This window comes from Zingiber officinale, chromosome 4B, assembly GCF_018446385.1.
Source record: "Zingiber officinale cultivar Zhangliang chromosome 4B, Zo_v1.1, whole genome shotgun sequence".
NCBI classification, from domain to species: domain Eukaryota; kingdom Viridiplantae; phylum Streptophyta; class Magnoliopsida; order Zingiberales; family Zingiberaceae; genus Zingiber; species Zingiber officinale.
In genome coordinates, this window is record NC_055993.1 from 92,728,466 (window position 1) to 92,747,785 (window position 19,320).

General features: G+C 37.3%; 1 long non-coding RNA gene across 4 annotated transcripts; it reads right to left on the reverse strand.

The window, feature by feature from the left end:
- Positions 1-4,246: 4,246 nt before the first annotated feature.
- Positions 4,247-7,029, reverse strand: LOC121975543. 4 transcript variants are annotated; one of them, XR_006110346.1, is made up of 4 exons: positions 6,414-7,029; positions 6,174-6,316; positions 5,571-5,630; positions 4,247-4,520 (listed from the first exon to the last, which is right to left on the reverse strand). It is a non-coding gene; the product is annotated as an uncharacterized LOC121975543 (long non-coding RNA). The 4 variants fall into 4 exon arrangements; XR_006110344.1 differs by having other exon boundaries at positions 4,247-4,523; XR_006110345.1 differs by lacking the exon at positions 6,174-6,316.
- Positions 7,030-19,320: the final 12,291 nt, after the last annotated feature.

Consider the following 19,320-nt stretch of genomic DNA (forward strand, 5'->3'; position numbering starts at 1 on the left):
TACATGATTTGTACATGTTGAATCGATTGCATGTGAGAGAGAGGGGGGGGGGGGGGGGGGGGGAATCATGTGTATTTTAAAACTTTTTTTTCGGTTTTGAAAATGAGTATGCAGCGGAATTAAAACAAACGAAGTAAGAAACAAAACTACATGATTAGTTACTTGATTCAGAGCCTCCGACAACTTCTATGCCAAGACTCAGGTCCCTCAGACTTATAGATGGGTAATCCACTAAAATCCTCTATCGGTAAACTTCCGGTAGAGTAATCGAGTATAAAGAATAATACGAGAAAAATATAACACCCTACACTTTACTAAGCAATAAAGCCAATAACTATAAATTAAATTTTACCAACACAATGATGTAGAAGTTGAAGCGTCTGTGTATTGGTGTCGATCTACCGACAACGATTGAATGTAGAAGAATAGTCGCGCGGCAACAGCATAACAATATACACGTAGTCGGAGCAGTCGAATGATGAGAGGATCACACAGAAGTGTTATTTCTTTTCTTGGACATCTGGCCTTCTTTTATAGATGAATAGGTTCTTATTAGATCCATTGAATTCAGGATAAATTTTCTGACTTCAAATCTTTTGGATAATTTTGTAGAGAAAACTAATTAAATAATTTAGATCTTATCCGTTGCTTCGTTTTGGTCTGATTTGGTTCGGTCAGGTCTGGTTCGGTCCGGTTCGATTCACTTCATCCTCTTGAGCCACCACCAATCACTGTTCAACACAACAATCTTTCGGAGGTCATATCTTTTGACTCTAGACTCGGAATCAGGCTTTGTCAGTGACCATGTGTACAGGATTTGAAGATCTATATATGTATCTATAATACAGAGTTAGAAATATATACACAACAGTATATTTATGATTTAGATCATATTTTACCAAGACCAAGATCTAATCATGGTCTCAGCTTAAGACTTCCAAAATAGATCTAAGCCGGGCTAGCGCCTATAGATCCATTGGGGTTCGCCCTCACTAGATCACTTTCCTCCAATTGACTTACCTCACTTACAATTTACAATCTCTTGACTTGCCTCTTGACCGATCAGGTCTTCCTGCTAGAATTGCACATCTAGACTTCAGCTAATCGTCTGGAATCAAATATCTTGACTGGACTTCAGCTGGTAGTCAGGTCCTATAGACCCAACTGGACATCCTGCTAGAATCGCACATCTAGACTTCAACTTGGTTTTAGGTTCTCTAGATCTGTCAATTCTTACACGCTCAGTAAAGAGTTTAGATAAACATAACATCTAACTTTAAACTATTTGTCATTTATCAAAATCTGAGTTTGACCATTAATGTTAATTGCACCAACAATCTCCCTTTTTTGATACAATGATAACCTGTGTTAAACTTAGAAAAATTTGCAAGAACAAAAAACAATACTAGCATGTATGAGAAAATAATTTGAATTATTATTTTGTTCTCTTAAAATTGTTTTTGGATTATGATTTTTCTTATCTTAAATCCTTACTCTCCCTCTTTGACATTCCGCAAAAATGAACATGCAAATAAGTTACACTAAAAGTGTAAGACTAGCAAATAAATCAAATAATCTAACAAATACACCAATGGTTTTCAGCTTTATATTAGGGAGAGTTTGCAAAAGTTTTCACTAAATTTAAAGAAAAAATTCTTTGGTAAGTATTTTCAAGCAATTTTTCAAGAGACTTACTAAAGATTTTTTTTCAATATTTTAAGAGGAATTTTGCAACATGTTTTTCAAGAAATAAAAAATTGTTAGGATTTTACAAAACATTTTTGAGGTATAAAAATTTGCAAGTACTATTCCAAATATTTTTCAAGTATAAAATTTTTTAAAATATTTTTCAAATAATTTTTTAAGTATAAAAATTTACAAGTATTTTTCAAAACATTTTACAATTATTTTTCACAAACTTTTCAAACATAAAACTTTGCAAATATTTTGCAAAATATTCTTTAAGTATTTTTAAAGAAGTTTTTCAAAGCCATTTTTATTACACTTGGAAAATAATTTTCAAAATATTTTGCAAAATAAGTAATTTTTAAAATAATATTTACCAAGCAAATACTTTTCCTAGGTAGTCTCTCTCTTAAGTTGACACTTCCTATTAAGTTAACACTTTCCCTTAATCTGACATATCTGTTTACCCTTGTTAACTACAATGAACTCTACCTAAGTGTCTAAGCGATTTAGTGTTGAAAATACTAATTTCAGAAAATATATTATTTTGAAAACTAACATTTTCTATTCACTCATTCTACTTGTTTATTGAGTTTGATTAAAATTATTTAATTATTCATTAATCAATTATTCTAAAAAAATTAATCTCAGATTAAGTTAATTAAATTTAATTTAAATTTTAGGCTAAATAAAATAATTAGTTACTAATGTGTTATTAATTAAGTTAAAAATAAGTTAAGTTTAAATTCTTAAGTTTGAATTAAGTTAATTAAGTTTAAGTTCAAATTTTTAAGTTCGAATTAAGTTTAAATTCTTATCGAATTAACTGCATTAATTGGATTAACAAATAAGTTTATTTTTGGATTGATAGTTTATTTAAAACTAATTGGATTGATTATAATCAATATTGGTTAACTATTATTTATTTAACTCAATTTAATAATTTAGTACTTATTTGATTAATTAAATTAGAGTGAATTAACTTAAATTTTGGATCAATTTAAATTTAGATTAATTAAGCTTTATTTAAGTCTAATTGAATGAACTTAAGTTTTAATTCATTTTAATTGTATTAAGTTAAGTTTAATTACATTTTAATTTAAGTTAAGTTAAAGATAAAGTTGTAATTAATTTAAGTATGATTCAATTAATTAATTTTCAGAATAATTAAATTAATTATTTATTTTGGAATAATAATACTTAGTTATTAATTGAGATTTAAGTTAATTTATTAGTAATTATAACTTTCATTAATTCAGATTTAATTAATTTAGTTAGGATTAATTAAGATATAGTTCAAATTGATCAAGAAAATCAAGATTAATAATTATTGAATTTCAAATTATTTAATTTAATTTAATTTAATTTACTTCATTGTTGAGTTTTAATTGAAGTTTAATTAATTTAGTATTTAATTTAATTTTTAATGATTTTTAAAAGGATTTTTTATATATAATTTAAAAGAATTTTTAAAAGGATTTTTTTTAAAAATAATTTTTAAAAGGGGTTTTAAAATAATTTTTAAAAGGGTTTTGAAAATAATTTTTTAAAAGTGTTGTAAAATAATTTTTAAAAAGGTTTTAAAATTTTTGAATGGATTTTTAAAATAATTTTTAAAAGCATTTTAAAAATAATTTTAAAGGGGGTTTTAAAATAATTTTAAAAAGGATTTTAAAAAATTTAATTCATTTGATCTTAAAGTTAAGTTTAATTAATAAAATTTTAAAGTTAAATTAATCCTTCTTAATCTCACCTAATCTATATTTTCAACTAGTATCCTATAATTTAATGAGATGATTAATTATAAATTTTATTTTTGAAGATTATTTGACTTTATATTAGATTTAGGTTTAGCCGTCAATTAAATATACATTTCAAAAGTCGACTTCCAGGCTGTGATGAGGCACAAGCGTCTTCTTGGGTATTGGAGCAATGATCACTTTTAGATAAAGTCTTTTTAAGAAATTAGACATTTAATTTTCCTATTGACAAACCTTCGTCTAACTAGTCTAGGATATGACGAGGTATCTTCGATTAATTCCACTTAGTTAAGTAGACCAAGTAGGGTATACTACCTTACCCTACCTAACTCCCTAGACCAAGTTTTCTTAACGTACTATCATCTTGTCCTATCCTGATACTAGGTTAGGCAAGAGTCAAATTAATTTTTTTAGTCTAGTCCTAACTACCAAGATGGGTAGACTATGTTTTTGAGGTGCCAACTAATTTGACGTCTCCCCCTAATCATAGAATCTATGTTTTATTAAGTTTAATTAAGTTTTGATTAAGATTTAATTAATATTTTAATTAATTATAGTTTAAGTTTTTAATTTTTAATTAATTAAGTTGATTAAATTATGTCACGGCCCGAGAGTAAGGTTGTCCGACAAAAATCGGACAGCACCTCCCCTGTAGTAGTGACAAATGAAACCGGTATACATTGCCACAAGGCTACTCACAAGCCATCAACAATAGCCCACATGGTTGGAATATACACAATCACGCAATTATATACACAGCTCATACGACTGGAACAAAAAGAATATAACCACACAGTATATAGTAAACAACCCACACAATTGTAGTAAAACACAGTGGAGTCACAAAATAATGAACGCAAAATCACAATACAACTAACTACGAGCCAGCTCGGCTTGACACCACAACATCAAACCAAATAAAACAAACCACAAAGCTAAACTTCATATAAAAGATATATATACACAAATAAGTCCAAAGCCAATAATGCGAACGGGAGCAATAACAGAAGAAGTCGCTCGATGTGACATGGGACTGGTGGACAGGATCTCCATACGAATCCATTAATCCTTTACCTGCTACATGGAGAAAAAAAATAGTTTATAGGGTGGTGAGTGCTAGGACTCAACAGATAATAGACAGATAGTGCATGAATATGATAAAGATCTAGAGATACAAAGGTATACAGTCTCATAGGGAAATTAGCAAATACTATAGTGATATCATAATAAATATCTATACCTGAAATCATATCCTAGGCTAAAAATAAAAGGTCAGGAGTAGTAAAGACCTGCTACATTACTGCTCATAACTACAAGAATAACATGTGAGGTATATACATACTACTAACAAGTAAGCCAGTTTCTAAGCACATGCAATATGTATATAACTCAACATATATAAGCATATCACATGGATATAACAAAATAACTACATAAGTAAGCAATCAACAACATCTGTAGGTATAATAATAACATCGTAGGAACGGATGGTCACCTCGCCCACCCCTCTGCATCACGACCCCTGTATGGTCGAGAGACTGGATTGATAACAACTGTACTCACTCCAGCTACCACACTCTCGAGTGACCGAGTGGACAGGTACTGAGTAGCTAACTAGCTACATAATAATGGGGTCCCTGCTGCTCGTATCTCCAGCTATCACTACCCATGAGTGACTGAGTGGGAGCACAACAGGACAAGCGACATCTACTCTAGCTACCACTACCCATAAGTGGTCGAGCGTGCGGATCTAGTCAACGACTCTCTCGACCATAAGTGAGAATTTGTCGTTGACATGCATGCAATGATATGATACACAAGATGCAATAGTCATCATATATCTATAAACAGAAATTAGGTATGCTACAGGAAGCCAACATGCTCGATAAGGTATATAAATAAATAGCAATCAAAGCAAGTAAACATGATATCTAGTATCTACTAAGTATCATAGATAACAATGAGAGACTGTATAGATACCAAATCGATTATCTCAAAAATCGAGTAGATAAATATCAAGTTCAAGAAAAATACGAGTGGAGTAAAGGTAAATACAACAACTATCCGAATATAGCTCATGCACTAAGGTCAAAGTACTACAGAATCAAGGTAAGAAGTACTCACCTTTATCTGTCAATCGTGTTAAGAAATCCCACGTCGAGATACTTGTCTCGAATCAAAGGTCTGCAAATCATATATTATACAGTTTAGCTAATCACATATATAACAACTAGCTAAACTCAAAACTCAATATTAATTCGATTAAGTAACCATGTTTAATTCCACCTAATGATCCAAATCCAATTAGATAATAAGTCCATCCTTAATCCACCAATCAATTCCTTATTTTTCATCAATCAATCACTAATCAAATCTCATCTTAAATCATAATATCAATCCAATGATCCTAATAATGATCATGCAATCATCTACAACAACTACTCACCAAATAACCATCATTAACTAATTACCCTACTAATCAATCCAAATCCAATTATCATTAACTTAATTAATCATATCAACCAATTGATTCAATAATCCTCAATCAACCTCAAGTTGCCATTCAAGAACTAATTATTCCCTTCCAATTCATCAACACTAATCCTCATTGGTTGAACAACTAATCATCACACTAATCAAATCCATAATCCAATAGATTAAACAATCCTATCCATTTTCACCACCCAATTGGATTTAAATCTAAGCATGAAACAACTCAAAACTCACCTAAATCCATACGCTCCTCTGTTAACTTGCGGTTGGAGCAATAGCTATCGGAATTAATGGCCGGAGGATTGTGAAGCTACTGTCCTCTATGCCAAGTACCCCAAAACAACACTTGCTGGCCTGAATTTAGCCAGGTCATAGTGCTATAGGTTGGATTTGCAATCCATATGTAGATCAAATGAGCACCATGACCGACAATTAAATGGAAGGAAGAACATAAATGAAAAGGGCACATCGTACCTTCTTATGGTCGGAAGAGTGGCGACCGATGGCTGAGGTGATCTCTGATGGAGAGAGTGACGACAGTGGATCCAAAACTAGGGCACGACCGAAGGGACGATGGAGACTCGTGGAAAAAAAGGGGCTAACAACAACGACCCATGCTTGCGGAGGAAACCCGATCAGGCCAAGCGACAAGAGGTGCCAGCAGTGATGGATTAGGTCATGGCAGTGAGAAGAATCGGGGAGAAAGGAATCGAAGCTAGGGTACCGATGTTTGGTAGTCAAGGCAATATGACGATTGGGTTTGCGACAATCGGCGCAGCGTGGTCGGCGGCGTCAGGCGAATCAGGCATTGCAGACACAAGGAGAGGATGAGGAATCTGGCCTCACATGATCTGGTCTCTCGAGAAGGGGCGGCGGCGGTGAGCAGCGCTCAGGTGATGGCAGCAATGGTTCGAGAGAAGTGATCGGAGTGATTCGATGGTAAGACACGGGAGAGGGAGAAGATGATGGATCTGTGCGGTGCTAGGGCACATCGCCAGCCAGTGATTTGCATCGGCAATGAGTCAGGGAAGGAAAGACGCTCGCGAGATGAGGCGTGAGATGACGATCGGGCGAAGATGGGAGAAGTGAATCAGTGTGGTGAGGAAGAGGGTATATATATATATATATATATATATATATATATAGTTTTATATATTAAAACTTTAGGTTAATTAACCTAATTAACTCCTTAAACCTGTCATACAACCTCCATTTAAATCCTATTTTTCTTAAAATTTTCTAAAAATTCAATAAGGTTATTACTCCAATAACACTTATTATTGTTAGAACCCTTGGTAACCAACTAGAAGGGGAGAGGGGGGATGAATTTAAAACAGTTTTAAAAATTAAATATTCTCTTTTATTATTTTCTACAAAAGATTAAGAAAAGATTTGATATCTTTCCTTATTTGTAGATTGAAAAGATATTTTAATTTTTAGAGATAACTTTCCTTTTGGAAATTATCCACATGTTTAAAAGAAAGATTTTAATTTATAAAATTTTCTTTTTATAACCCACCATGAAGGGAAAAAATTATTGGAGAATTTTTTTATAAATTTTTGGAAACAAATTAGGAAGTTTTAATTTTTGTTTTAATTAAAACTCTCCTTGTTTTGGGGAAATAAGTGTCTGTCCATTGATATTAAGAAAACAAAATTATTTTTAATTAAATAATTTTTTCTTTTTCATGGCAAAGAAATTAAGGAAGTTTTTATTAAAATTTCCTTATTTGCCAAGACCAAGGAATATAAAAGAGGGGGTAGAGGTGCCTTCATGGTGAACAACTCTATTCTTTTCTTCCTCTCTTTTTCTCCTTAGTGTGGTCGGCCCTTAGAGGTTCTCCCTCTCCTCTTCTCTTCTTCTCTAGTGGCCGGTTTTATCCCCTCTTGGAGCTCTTGATGGTGGCCGGTTCAAGCTAGGAGAAGAAGGAGAGAAAGGAGGTTTTGTTTCTTGCATCCCTTGGAGCTTGGTGGTGGTGGCCGGACCTCTACTTCTCATGGAGAATTCTTGGTGGCCGAATCTAGCTTGGAGAAGAAGGAGCTTGGTGGTTCTCGTCTCGGAAGATTGTTGCCCACACAACGTCCGAGATAAGAAGAGAAATACGGTAGAAGAGCAAGAGGTTATTTTGCTTACAAAGAAAGGTATAACTAGTAATTGTTTTCCGCTAGTAATTGTTTTCCGTATCATACTAGTTTTCTTTGTATAGTTATTTATGGAAATACCAAACACAAGAGGCATATGATTCTAGAGTTTTTGAAATAGTTTTTTTTCGAGTTTGTGTTTTCTTCTTTTTCGATTTTGTGATTCGATTGTTCTTTTTGGTTAACCTAGAGTTATTTAAGGAAATAAATATTAGTTTTCCTTAAAAGGCTTTGCCTAGGCGGTGATGGTTGCTCCCATATCCAAGAAGGCCATGTGCCTCGCCATGCAGTCCTGGAAGCCAATTTTGGAAATTAATATTTATGGAATTAATAACTTAGGTAGATTTGAATCAATAGTGTTAAGTTCCGCTTGCGATTCAAATCTAAACCATTAAGAACAGATAAGTTAAATTTGGAATTAATGATGTTAAGTTCCGTCTGCGATTCCTAATTTAACTTCTAAAGAACACAATAGGTTATTTAAGGAAAGGTTCGACACTTGTACAAAAATTTTTGTAAAGTGGAACCGGTACGATTTTTTTAGAACTAACCAACAGGAAGACCTATATTAATTAGCATATACCCTCAAAGGAGGTCGGCTAATATTGGCCGGGATATACCTCCAAAGGAGGTAGGTTGGTATCGACCGAAATACGCCGCCATGGAGGAAAATCCATATTAATTGACATATACCTCAAAGGAGGTAGGCTAATATCGGCCGGGATATACCTCCAAAGGAGGTAGGTTGGTATCGACCGAAATATGCCTCTAAGGAGGAAGACCCATATTAATTAACATATACCTCAAAGGAGGTAGGCTAATATCGGCCGGGATATACCTCCAAAGGAGGTAGGCCGGTATCGACCGAAATATGCCTCCAAGTAGGAAGACCCATATTAATTAACATATACCTCAAAGGAGGTAGGCTAATATCGGCCGGTATATACCTCCAAAGGAGGTAGGTTAGTATCGACCGAAATATGCCTCCAAGGAGGAAGACCTATATTAATTAACATATACCTCAAAGGAGGTAGACTAATATCGGCCTGGATATACCTCCAAAGGAGGTAGGTTAGTATCGACCGAAATATGCCTCCAAGGAGGAAGACCCATATTAATTAACATATACTTCAACGGAGGTAGACTAATATCGGTCGGGATATACCTTCAAAGGAGGTAGGTTGGTATCGACCGAAATATGCCTCCAAGGAGGAAAACCCATATTAATTGACATATACCTCAAAGGAAATAGGCTAATATCGGCCGGGATATACCTCCAAAGGAGGTAGGTTGGTATCGACCGAAATATGCCTCCAAGGAGGAAGACCCATATTAATTAACATATACCTTAAAGGAGGTAGGCTAATATCGATCGATACAAGGAACATTGGTACATTGAGCTATCCATGATATAATAGAAGCAGGAGGGGTGAAACAATAGAAACACTTTAAAGGGACTCATGAGGTAGGATAGAGGTAAATATTTCAAATAAGATAATTAATGAAGATATTTGCAATATGTGACTATATGACAGGTATTATATATTTTGGCGGGAAATGTGTTTTTAGATTATTTTACAGGTGCTAAACGACAAAGGAGGTACATCTGGAGTACAAGAAAGATTCCTTAAAAGTCATTCACCACAAGTACGCAGCTTACGTCATCTCATAACAAACTCTAACAAACCGGGGTCCACTTCATGACTACGGAGGTTATATGAAGTGGTATAAAAGGGGGAATCCTCTCCGTTGGCCAGGTAAATTCACATCATCGCGCACATTCATAACCCTAATTTTCTCAACTACTGTTCATCTTCTTCCTCCTTCTTTCACACCGAGAGAGATCACTGACTTGAGCGTCGGAGGGCCTAGCAAGGGATTCCCACCCCGGTCTTAGGTCATTGACGGTAGTGTTGGTTGGTCTCTTGTGCAGGAGGTCTCGGGAGCTTCGGATTCGGGTGTCTCTTCGATTGGGTTTCTTTCTCGTCACCAGGTTTTCGTGCCGGGAGGGCATTGGGTGACCTTATTTTTCCCGATCCGCTTTGGGTTTCTCGGATCGGCGTTCTCTAGGCATTCTTCTCCATCAACAGTGGGTTTCTTTCTACCGGATCTTCGACTTGTCCAGCTTCTCAGACAGGATCACTTATATAAGTGCATATATGATTCCAAGACTATAATGACTTATACGGGATAGATATCTTACCCTAGTAGAGTGATAGGAGTATTCCACTAGGTTATTTTCTTTGGACTAACATCTAGGACTACTTGATTTGGATTCCATTATTTTATTATATGTATGATGATATCATGGAATTAGTTAAGATTGGTTGACTAGTATTTTGTGGATGTGATTATTTTTGTAGACTTATGCCTATATATTAGTAATATTATACCGTACTATAGGATATCAAGTATCCTACTAGACTTTTGCTTGTTTTGTAGGAAAACATGCCTACATATTAGCAAGATTATATCATAGTATAGGATATCGAGTATCCTACTTAACTCTTGGTTGTTATTTAGGCTCATGCCTATATGCTAGTGAGGTTCAATCGTAGGGTAGCTTGAAGAGCATTATTCTTGGATGAATTGTTACTGCTTTATTTGTTATTATGGTCTGGTATATGTATATACCCTGTCTTCTCATGAGGCCATTTGTGGACTATGGTAGAGTGTTCTCTCGTGGACAATAGTCATTTATAAATCATGTCTGCCCATGGGATCATCCGTGGTAGAGCGTTCTCTCATAGTCAGTGGCTGGGGTTCTAGATAGCTACCTCATCCTGTCCGCCAATGAGACCATCTGTGGTAGAGTATTCTCCTGCAGATAGTGACTATTTATATACCCTGACCGTCTATGAAACCCATTCATGATAGCATATTGTTGTGAATAGCCACTGCTTGCTATATCTTAATATATGTTAGTTGTATATTTGTTTGTGCATGATCTGCATGTACTCCTGATTTATTGGTCTTACCTAGTTGAGTAGGTTAGTAGATGGTTATGTTGTTCTTTATGCTTCGTTAGTGATTCTTTATATTGAATCTCTTACTTCTATAATATATATTTCACCTAAGACTACATCGTTTGCTCTCCTTATGTCTAGATTATACACTATCTTCTATTACCCGTAGAGTTATTTAGACTCACTACTCTATTATATTTTCTTTCTTTAGGTAGCAGGTAGATGATATATATATGGAGTCACTTGGAGGATCCTGCTTGTCAGCCCCACATCGCATTGAGTTTTTGCTCCCGCTATTGCTTTTACTTGTATTTTAGTTTTCCGAACATGTTCATATATTAATTAACTTGACTGTGGATTTTTCTCTTGCGTTGGTCTTTGGTTTGGTTATGTGGTTTGTTGTGTTAAGCTGGGCCGACTCGCAATCTATTTAGTTTATCTTGCATGGTTGTTTTTGCGCCAACCATGTGGGCTGAGTATTAGTATCTTCTGTTGTGCTTATTTCCAACCGTATGAGATGTATTATGTTTTGTTTCCAGCCATTTGGGCTATAATTTTTTATACTTGTACAATCTTGTAGCGTTGTATCCATGTTTTATACATTGCCATAAGGGGGAGATGTTGTTTGTTTGTCGAGCAGGGACTCCTTCGAAGCGTGACACTATTTACTCATGAGCAACAATTGGAGCAGCTGCACGACCTTGAGTCATCTCCCAAGGCTCTTGAATCATTTGGGAGAAATTTCCATAGAGGTGACGTTCTAGACAAACGCTACTTTAGGGGACCTCTGCTAGGCGACCTTCTTCTTCGAGGGCTCACATCCCTCATAGGTCATCCTCCATTTCTTCATTTGACCAGTATCAAGCTCATCTGAGGACCCGAGCCCAACTCTTTTATAAACAGTCCATGGACTCTCGACCCATATCAACAATGCGAGGGGCATGCATATCGCGAAGGTTGGCATAATGGAAATAAATGACTCAAGTGTCAACTGTGTGACGTGTTTGACCTTGTTGGCACTAATTGTCGTACATCACACTAGTGCCAGATTTATAATGGTGGGCGCATTTTGTAGTATCGTGTCGATGACGTTTTGATTGGAATTTTAATTCTCCTCCACCACTATCAGCTATGATAGCCGAACCTGCCACGGTCTCTGTTCCTGCTTGTTACCCTAATTTAGGCACCATAAATCATCTTATAGAAGATTTAGAGAACCTCTATGTTCACTCCCTGAATCAAGGTATGGATAAATTGTTGTTGGCAATGGTACAACTCTTCCCATATCTAATATTGGTGACTCATCTATTTTTAGCCCTACCAGATTATTGGAGCTTCATAATATATTACTTGTGCATGCCATCACTAAAAATCTACTCAGTGTTGCTCGTTTTATGGCTGATACTAATGTCTCTTTTTTTAATTCCATCCATCTTTTTGTGTTATTAAGGATTAGGCTACGAAGGTGGAACTAGTTTGAGGTACCCTTAAAGATGGTCACTTTCTTCTAATCCAAACTGGCGAGCCCTTTATCAGGTGATTATCTTGTCTTTGTGAGCGCTCTTTTGCTAGCACATGACATCATCATCTAGGGCACCCGACATCTGCCATAGTTGCTCACCTTATCTCTCATTATAGTCTACCTATTTTAGGTAAAAGATTATCTCTTTTTGTAATGCATGTCAATTTGGAAAGGTCCATAAATTTCCTTTTTTGTTATCTCAGTCTGGAATGTAGGACCTCTTGATCTAATACATTCTAATGTTTGGGGACCATCACTTGGTTTATCTGCTAATGACTATCACTATTTTGTATATTTTGTGGATGATTTTAAACGCTATGTTTGGATATATCCTCTTAAATGCAAATTTGATGTACTCTCAACTTTTCTCTAATTTTGAGCTCTTATTTAAAATCAGTTTAGTAGGATGATCAAAGCTATACAAACTAATTGGATTCGTATAGTCTATAATCTCCCTGAACTACGAGGAATTCAACATCAACTGTCATGTCCTCACATGAGTGAACAAAACGGTGTTGCTGAATGCAAAATTCATCACATCACTAAGACATGTCTTGCTATGCTAGTCCATGCCTCTATGCCCTTACTTTATTGGGATGAAGAATTTCTTACTGTGATGTACTTGATCAATCGACTTCCCACTGCCACATTGAATTATCGTTCTTCATTTGAGATGTTCTTTCAACAGTCTCCTAATTTTGAGTCCCTTAAAATATTTGGGTGCGCCTATTTTTCTCTCACCGGCCCATACAATCATTACAACCTAGTTTTCCGGTCCATCAAGTGTGTTTTTCTAGGATACAATTTATATCTCAAGGATTATTATTGTCTTCATATTCCTATAGGGAGACTAATTATTTCTCCACATGTGATTTTTGTTTAGACCTCTTTTCCTTTTGTTGATCACATGGACTCATATCACTCCATGCACCCTCATCAACTACATCCCCTACTCTTGTGCATACAAGATACCTTTGCAAGCCCCGAGTCACCGCTAATGGTTGCTCATCATCACTGCTTGGTAACCCCTCCATTATCACTAGGGATACTGCAACTCCAGCCGAAGTACCATCCTCCTCAGATTCTCCTTCGGCACCGTTGACAAAGGGCCTTCTTAGGGCTCCTATTTGTTCTCTACATCCCATGACCACTCATGCCAAGATTGGATCTCTTCATCCTCATGCCCATCTTGTCACTACTGACCCTTCTGAGCCAACCAACTATTCTAGTGCCAGTAAGGATCCTGCTTAGCGAGATGCCGTGACATCAGTACAATGCCCTCATCAGCAATGGTACATGGTCTTTGGTTCCTCACACTACTCATCAAAATCTTGTTGGCTACAAATGGACGTATTTAAATTGAAACAGAAGGCAGATGTCTCTATTGATAGTCATAAAGCCTAGCTAGTTGTCAAGGGCTTTCACCAACAATCGGGCATTGACTATGTTGAGACTTTTAGCTTTGTGGTCAAGTCACTACTGTTCTTATATACTTCTTACTATATTATCTCTTTCCGCTTCTCGGGAATATCCCATTCATCAGCTTGATATGAGTAATGTCTTCTTATATGAGACTTGCATGAAGCAGTATATATATCTCTCAGCCTCCTAGTTTTATTCACCCTGACTATCAGGACCATTTTTGCCACCTTCACAAAGCTATATATGGTCTGACACAAGCTTCGAGAGAATGACATGTGACGCTACGTACCTTATTGCACAACCTTGGATTCCTTGAGTCCAAATCAAACTCCTCTCTCTTTGTCTATCACTCTTCAGAGGTAATGATATATATTCTAGTTTAGGTAGATTATATAATTTTTACTAGCAACTCACCATCTCACATCGACTCTACCATTGACACACTAGGTGAGCTTTTTCCTCCTCAAAGATCTAGGTGGATTACTTCCTTAGTGTTGAAATGACTCGCACCCCTTATGATCTGTCCTGTGCCAATCTCTCTATATTACTAATTTGTTGACTAGGGCCCAGATGCACTAATCCAAGCCTCTTAACACTCCGGTTGTCTTTGGGTCATCCCTCTCTCGTCATGATGGCGATCCTTTAGCTTATCCATAGCCCTATCAGAGTATTGTTGACGTTCTTTAGTATCTCACTCTTACACGCCCAGAACTAGCATTTGTCGTCAACCGTGCATGTCAATTTATGCAATTTCCTACACTGAGTGTCAAGTGTATTCTTTGGTATCTTCAGCATACTTCATGCCATGGTATTCTTATTCGACTCTCCTCTTTGGGGATGACAAGTTATTCTAATGTTGACTAGGCATGCTACCCTGATAACCGTTGGTCTACCATAGACTACTATATTTTTCTTAGCAACACCCTTATCTCCTAGAATTCTAAGCAGCAATAGGTGGTTGCTTGCTCCAGTACTGAATCAAAATATTATACCTTGGCGTATGCTACTGTTGAATTATACTGGCTCTAGTCACTTCCTAGTGATCTGCATGTTCCCATGTTGCAACCACCAGATCTCTAGTTTAACAACATTGGAGCCACGTTTCTCATGACCAATTTGATTTTTCACGGGTGTATGAAACACATTGAGATTGACTTTCATTTTATTCACAAGCATGCCTCTACCAAAGATAAGATTGCTGATATTTTCATAAAGGGCTTATCCTCACATCATTTTGCCCTTCTCCGATACAGACTCATAGTGTGCGTGCTGCCTCGTTTTGCTCGTGGGGAGATGTTAAGGATATATTTACTTCCCATGATTTCAAGAATTCCGGATTGCAATCATCTTCAAATTATTATGATAATTAGGGATCATATCATCATTTTTTCCCTATAAATATTGTATCAACAATACATTATAGTATCGGTCAAAAATAAGCAGAAACGTTGTTATGCTAATCTCTTCTCCTTTGTCACCAGAGTGCCTTTTTCTAACTGTCCTGTGGTGGTGGTGCCCTATCTTGATGAGGGAGCGGCAGTCGAGGACGGCAGTGTGACGGCCATGCGAAGCAGAGAAGGATATGGAGCTGCATCCTGTCCTATAAGAAGATCAGTACCACGATGCTGCCATTTGACACAAAGGTCAACGTCAGTTCCTTAAATCTACAAATGAGTCTTTTAGTATACTATGAATATGAAGATTTGACAACTTGTTAGATAATTCACATCACCCCGATCTTTTAATTATGCAAATCAGAGAGAAAATTTTATATCATCTTTTTTTTTCACAAGAATTATACTGTCATCTAACAACATTAAGTTATTTTAGAGAGCTTTTTCTTTCTTCCAATGTACCAGCATTTGAATAACATCAAATTAGTCGAACTGTGAGAATTATTTCTAAGGGAAGTTTTATTGTTTTTTTTTCTGTCAATTTGGGAATCCTGTTCAGCAAATCGACAAAGGCACGCACTTGCAGGACTTTCCTTCCACATTTTTGTTTTTTCTTCCTTCAAACATGGTCTCCTGCTATGTGATAACTGTTAGTTAGAGCCCTAGAGTTAATCATTTGATGATTGTTGTATGGACTCGTTGTATCATATTCTTATATATATAAAGGCATTTGTTTATGGTTATTATGCTTACTTGTATTGGTGCCAAATAACTAAGTATAATAGCGTCCTTGAGTAGAACGTTCTTACCTATATCAATCGGTTAGTTGAATCGATAGTGAGATGATATAGGAAACACTACTCTTAATCATTTCTAGTCAAGTATTAACATTCAGGGACAATATTAATGCGACGAGACTAGCATGTAGGTCAGCTCAATGACTTGATCTCACAAGTCATGGATATAGAGATATCAAGTTGACACATGTATATGTATTGGAGAATGTATACTAAATGACCCGCCATGAGAAAGTATCATGGATCGTTATATGAGTGTCATATACTTTCTCATGTGGCTATTAGTATGACTATTAGTCCTTAGACCTGAAGTCATCATGGTTCCCTACATAAGGAGTTACATACTTTCACTTCGTTAAACGTCACCCGTAACTGGGTGGACTATAAAGGCGATTACTGAGTATGTAACAAATTATGCAGAGGGATGTGAGTGATGTAGATGAGATCAATCCCTCCTATATGACGGGAGTGACATCATTATTCTTGATAGAGTGAGACCACTAAGTGCATGACCATGCCCAAATGAGTCAATATGAGATGTTGAGCTCATTTGATTGAGTGAGTCTACTTGGAGTTCAAGATTTAGATTGATTAGAGGATGACACGGTCTATGCCTCATATTGATCAATCAGATGTCAAGGATAGAAGGACACTTGTCATATATTGTAAAGAGTGACAATTAGTAGTCACAAGGTGATGTTAGATCTCAACATTCTTATAACTTAGGTAGTAATGATGTGTTGCTAGATACCGCTCATTACTTATGCTTCTAAATGGGTTTAGGAGCATTGCCAATGTTATAAGAACCTATAGGGTCACACACAAAGGGCAATTAGATGGAGATTAGGTTCATTTGATGAACCTAAAGGATTAGGTCCATGTGATGAACCAAATTGGATTAAGAGTAATCCAAATTAGGCTAATTGAGTTGGACTCAATTTGGTTCATGTGTTAGATGAGTCTAATTTAGACTTAGACTCATTGAGTCAATTTAATTCAATGAATAGAGATTCATTAAATTAAAATTGACTTGAACCAATGGTTAGATTTGATCAACCATGGGAGAGAAGTGGTCAAGTTTGACTTGACTTGAGAGGAAGATGAAGAGTCAAGTTTGACTTGACCATTTGCCACCTCATTGGTGAGTTGGCAAAGAGTAGACCAATGATGATGCTCCACATCATCATGGTTGCTTAAGTGGGATGCCACTGTTGGTGCAACCTTAGGTCAAGGTTGACTTGGTTGACATGACTCGAGTTGACCTGACTCGAGTTGTGTTTTGATGTTTGACGATGTTTGACGAGAAGATAGTTGTATTCTTGATGTTTGACAAGAATAGGTGTTCGGGAGATTGTAGGTGCAACATTAGGTCAAGGTTGACCTGGTTGACCTGATTCGGGAAAAGTCCAAGCAGGGAGCTTGGCACGCGAAAAGTCCGAGCAGGGAGCTTGGCATTGGAAAAGTCCAAGTATGGAGACTTGGCACTGGAAAAGTCCAAGCAGGGAGCTTGGCACGCGAAAAGTCCAGGGAGCTTGGCATTGGAAAAGTCCAAGTATGGAGACTTGGGAAAAGTCCAAGCGAGGAGCTTGGCACGCAAAAGTCAGTAGAGACTTGCACGGAAAAGTCCCGTGAGTGAAGCCGGGCAAGAAAGTCCTAACCGGGATGTTAGGCGGTTGGAAAGTCCTGGTGAGTGAAGGATGAGAAGTCCTAGTGAGAGGTTAGGCGGTTGGAAAGTCTGGTGAGTGAAGCCAGGCAGTGGAAAAGTCCTAACTGGGATGTTAGGCAATGAGAAAGTCCTAACCTGGGATGTTAGGCGGTGTGGAAAGTCCCGGTGAGTGAATCCGAGCAAGGGAAATCCAGATGGATCGTGGATGATCGGACTTCGGTGTTGGAAAGTCCAAGTAGGTCAAAGGATTGACGGACACTGGGGAATTCTAGCAGTCAAGGGAGTGACCAGATGCTTGGGATGAAGTACCAATAGGTCAAGGTTGGGATATTGGTTTGGAAGTCTTGGAACTTGGTTTGGGCAAAACCAAGCTGCGGATCGGTCACCGACCGATCCGGTGATACTGTTTTGCTACGATCGGTCCGGTGACCGATCGATATCGAAACTCTCGATCGGTTCGATCGGTCTAGTGACCGATCAGCAAGCAACGGCGAAAAGCGGTGATCGGTCCACGCCGATCAGATGTCTGATCGGCCTGGGACCGATCGAGAGACGATGTCAGCGAGCGGATCGGTGCGTGGACCGATCCGGTATCGATCCGGGCGATCGAATGCGCACGCGAAGGTTACGTGCACTAGCGTCGATGCGGGGACCGATCGGCCTGATCGGTCCGTAGACCGATCGGGTTCTGTTGCGACGCAACGGCTAGTTTCTTCATTGTCTTCTTCGCAGGTATAAAGGGCATCTTCTGCGCGACAACTTCTTCCTCTTCTCTTCTGATACTTTGCTGGTGCTTGAGCTTTGTTGAGCTCTTCTTTGCAAGCTTCGCGTGAGCTTCTCGACTGGATATCCTGCTGTTGTAGGTGTTACGAGGAGCTGCTGCTTCAACGAAATCCAGTCGGCGAGGAGGCAAGAAAACCTGTGTTTTTACATTCATTGTTCTTGTCTTCTTGTATTTCTTGTTGTATTCCTTTCTTGCTGTTGCAAGAATATTGTGGCGAGGTTTCTCCACCCACAAGGAGTATATTGTATTAGCCGGTTCTCCGGGGACTCATCCACCGACGGATTGACTGGACTCGTCCACCTTACGGACACGCCGAGGAGTAGGAGCCCTAATCTCCGAACCTCGTTACATCGACGCGTTGAGGTTTGATCTTCTTGTTTTCGTTTCCTTGTTTGTTTTTCCGCTGCGCTAACGAATTGTAGGAAGAAAAACGAGAAATTGGGGTCGGCTATTCACACCCCCCTCTCTAGCCTCGTACAAAGGATCCCAACAGCCACCTCATGGGAGTTATCAAGAGTTGTGACTCTTGGTATTCCATAGAGGTTATTAACCCCTTAATGTGGCCAGCCACAATTTATTCATAGAGGAGTTTTTCCATTTTGTGTGTAACTCTCATCTTCTTCCTCAAGCTCTCTTCTCTCCCTCTCTTCCTCCATTGCCGAGAGCCACAAAGGGTGCTAGCACACTC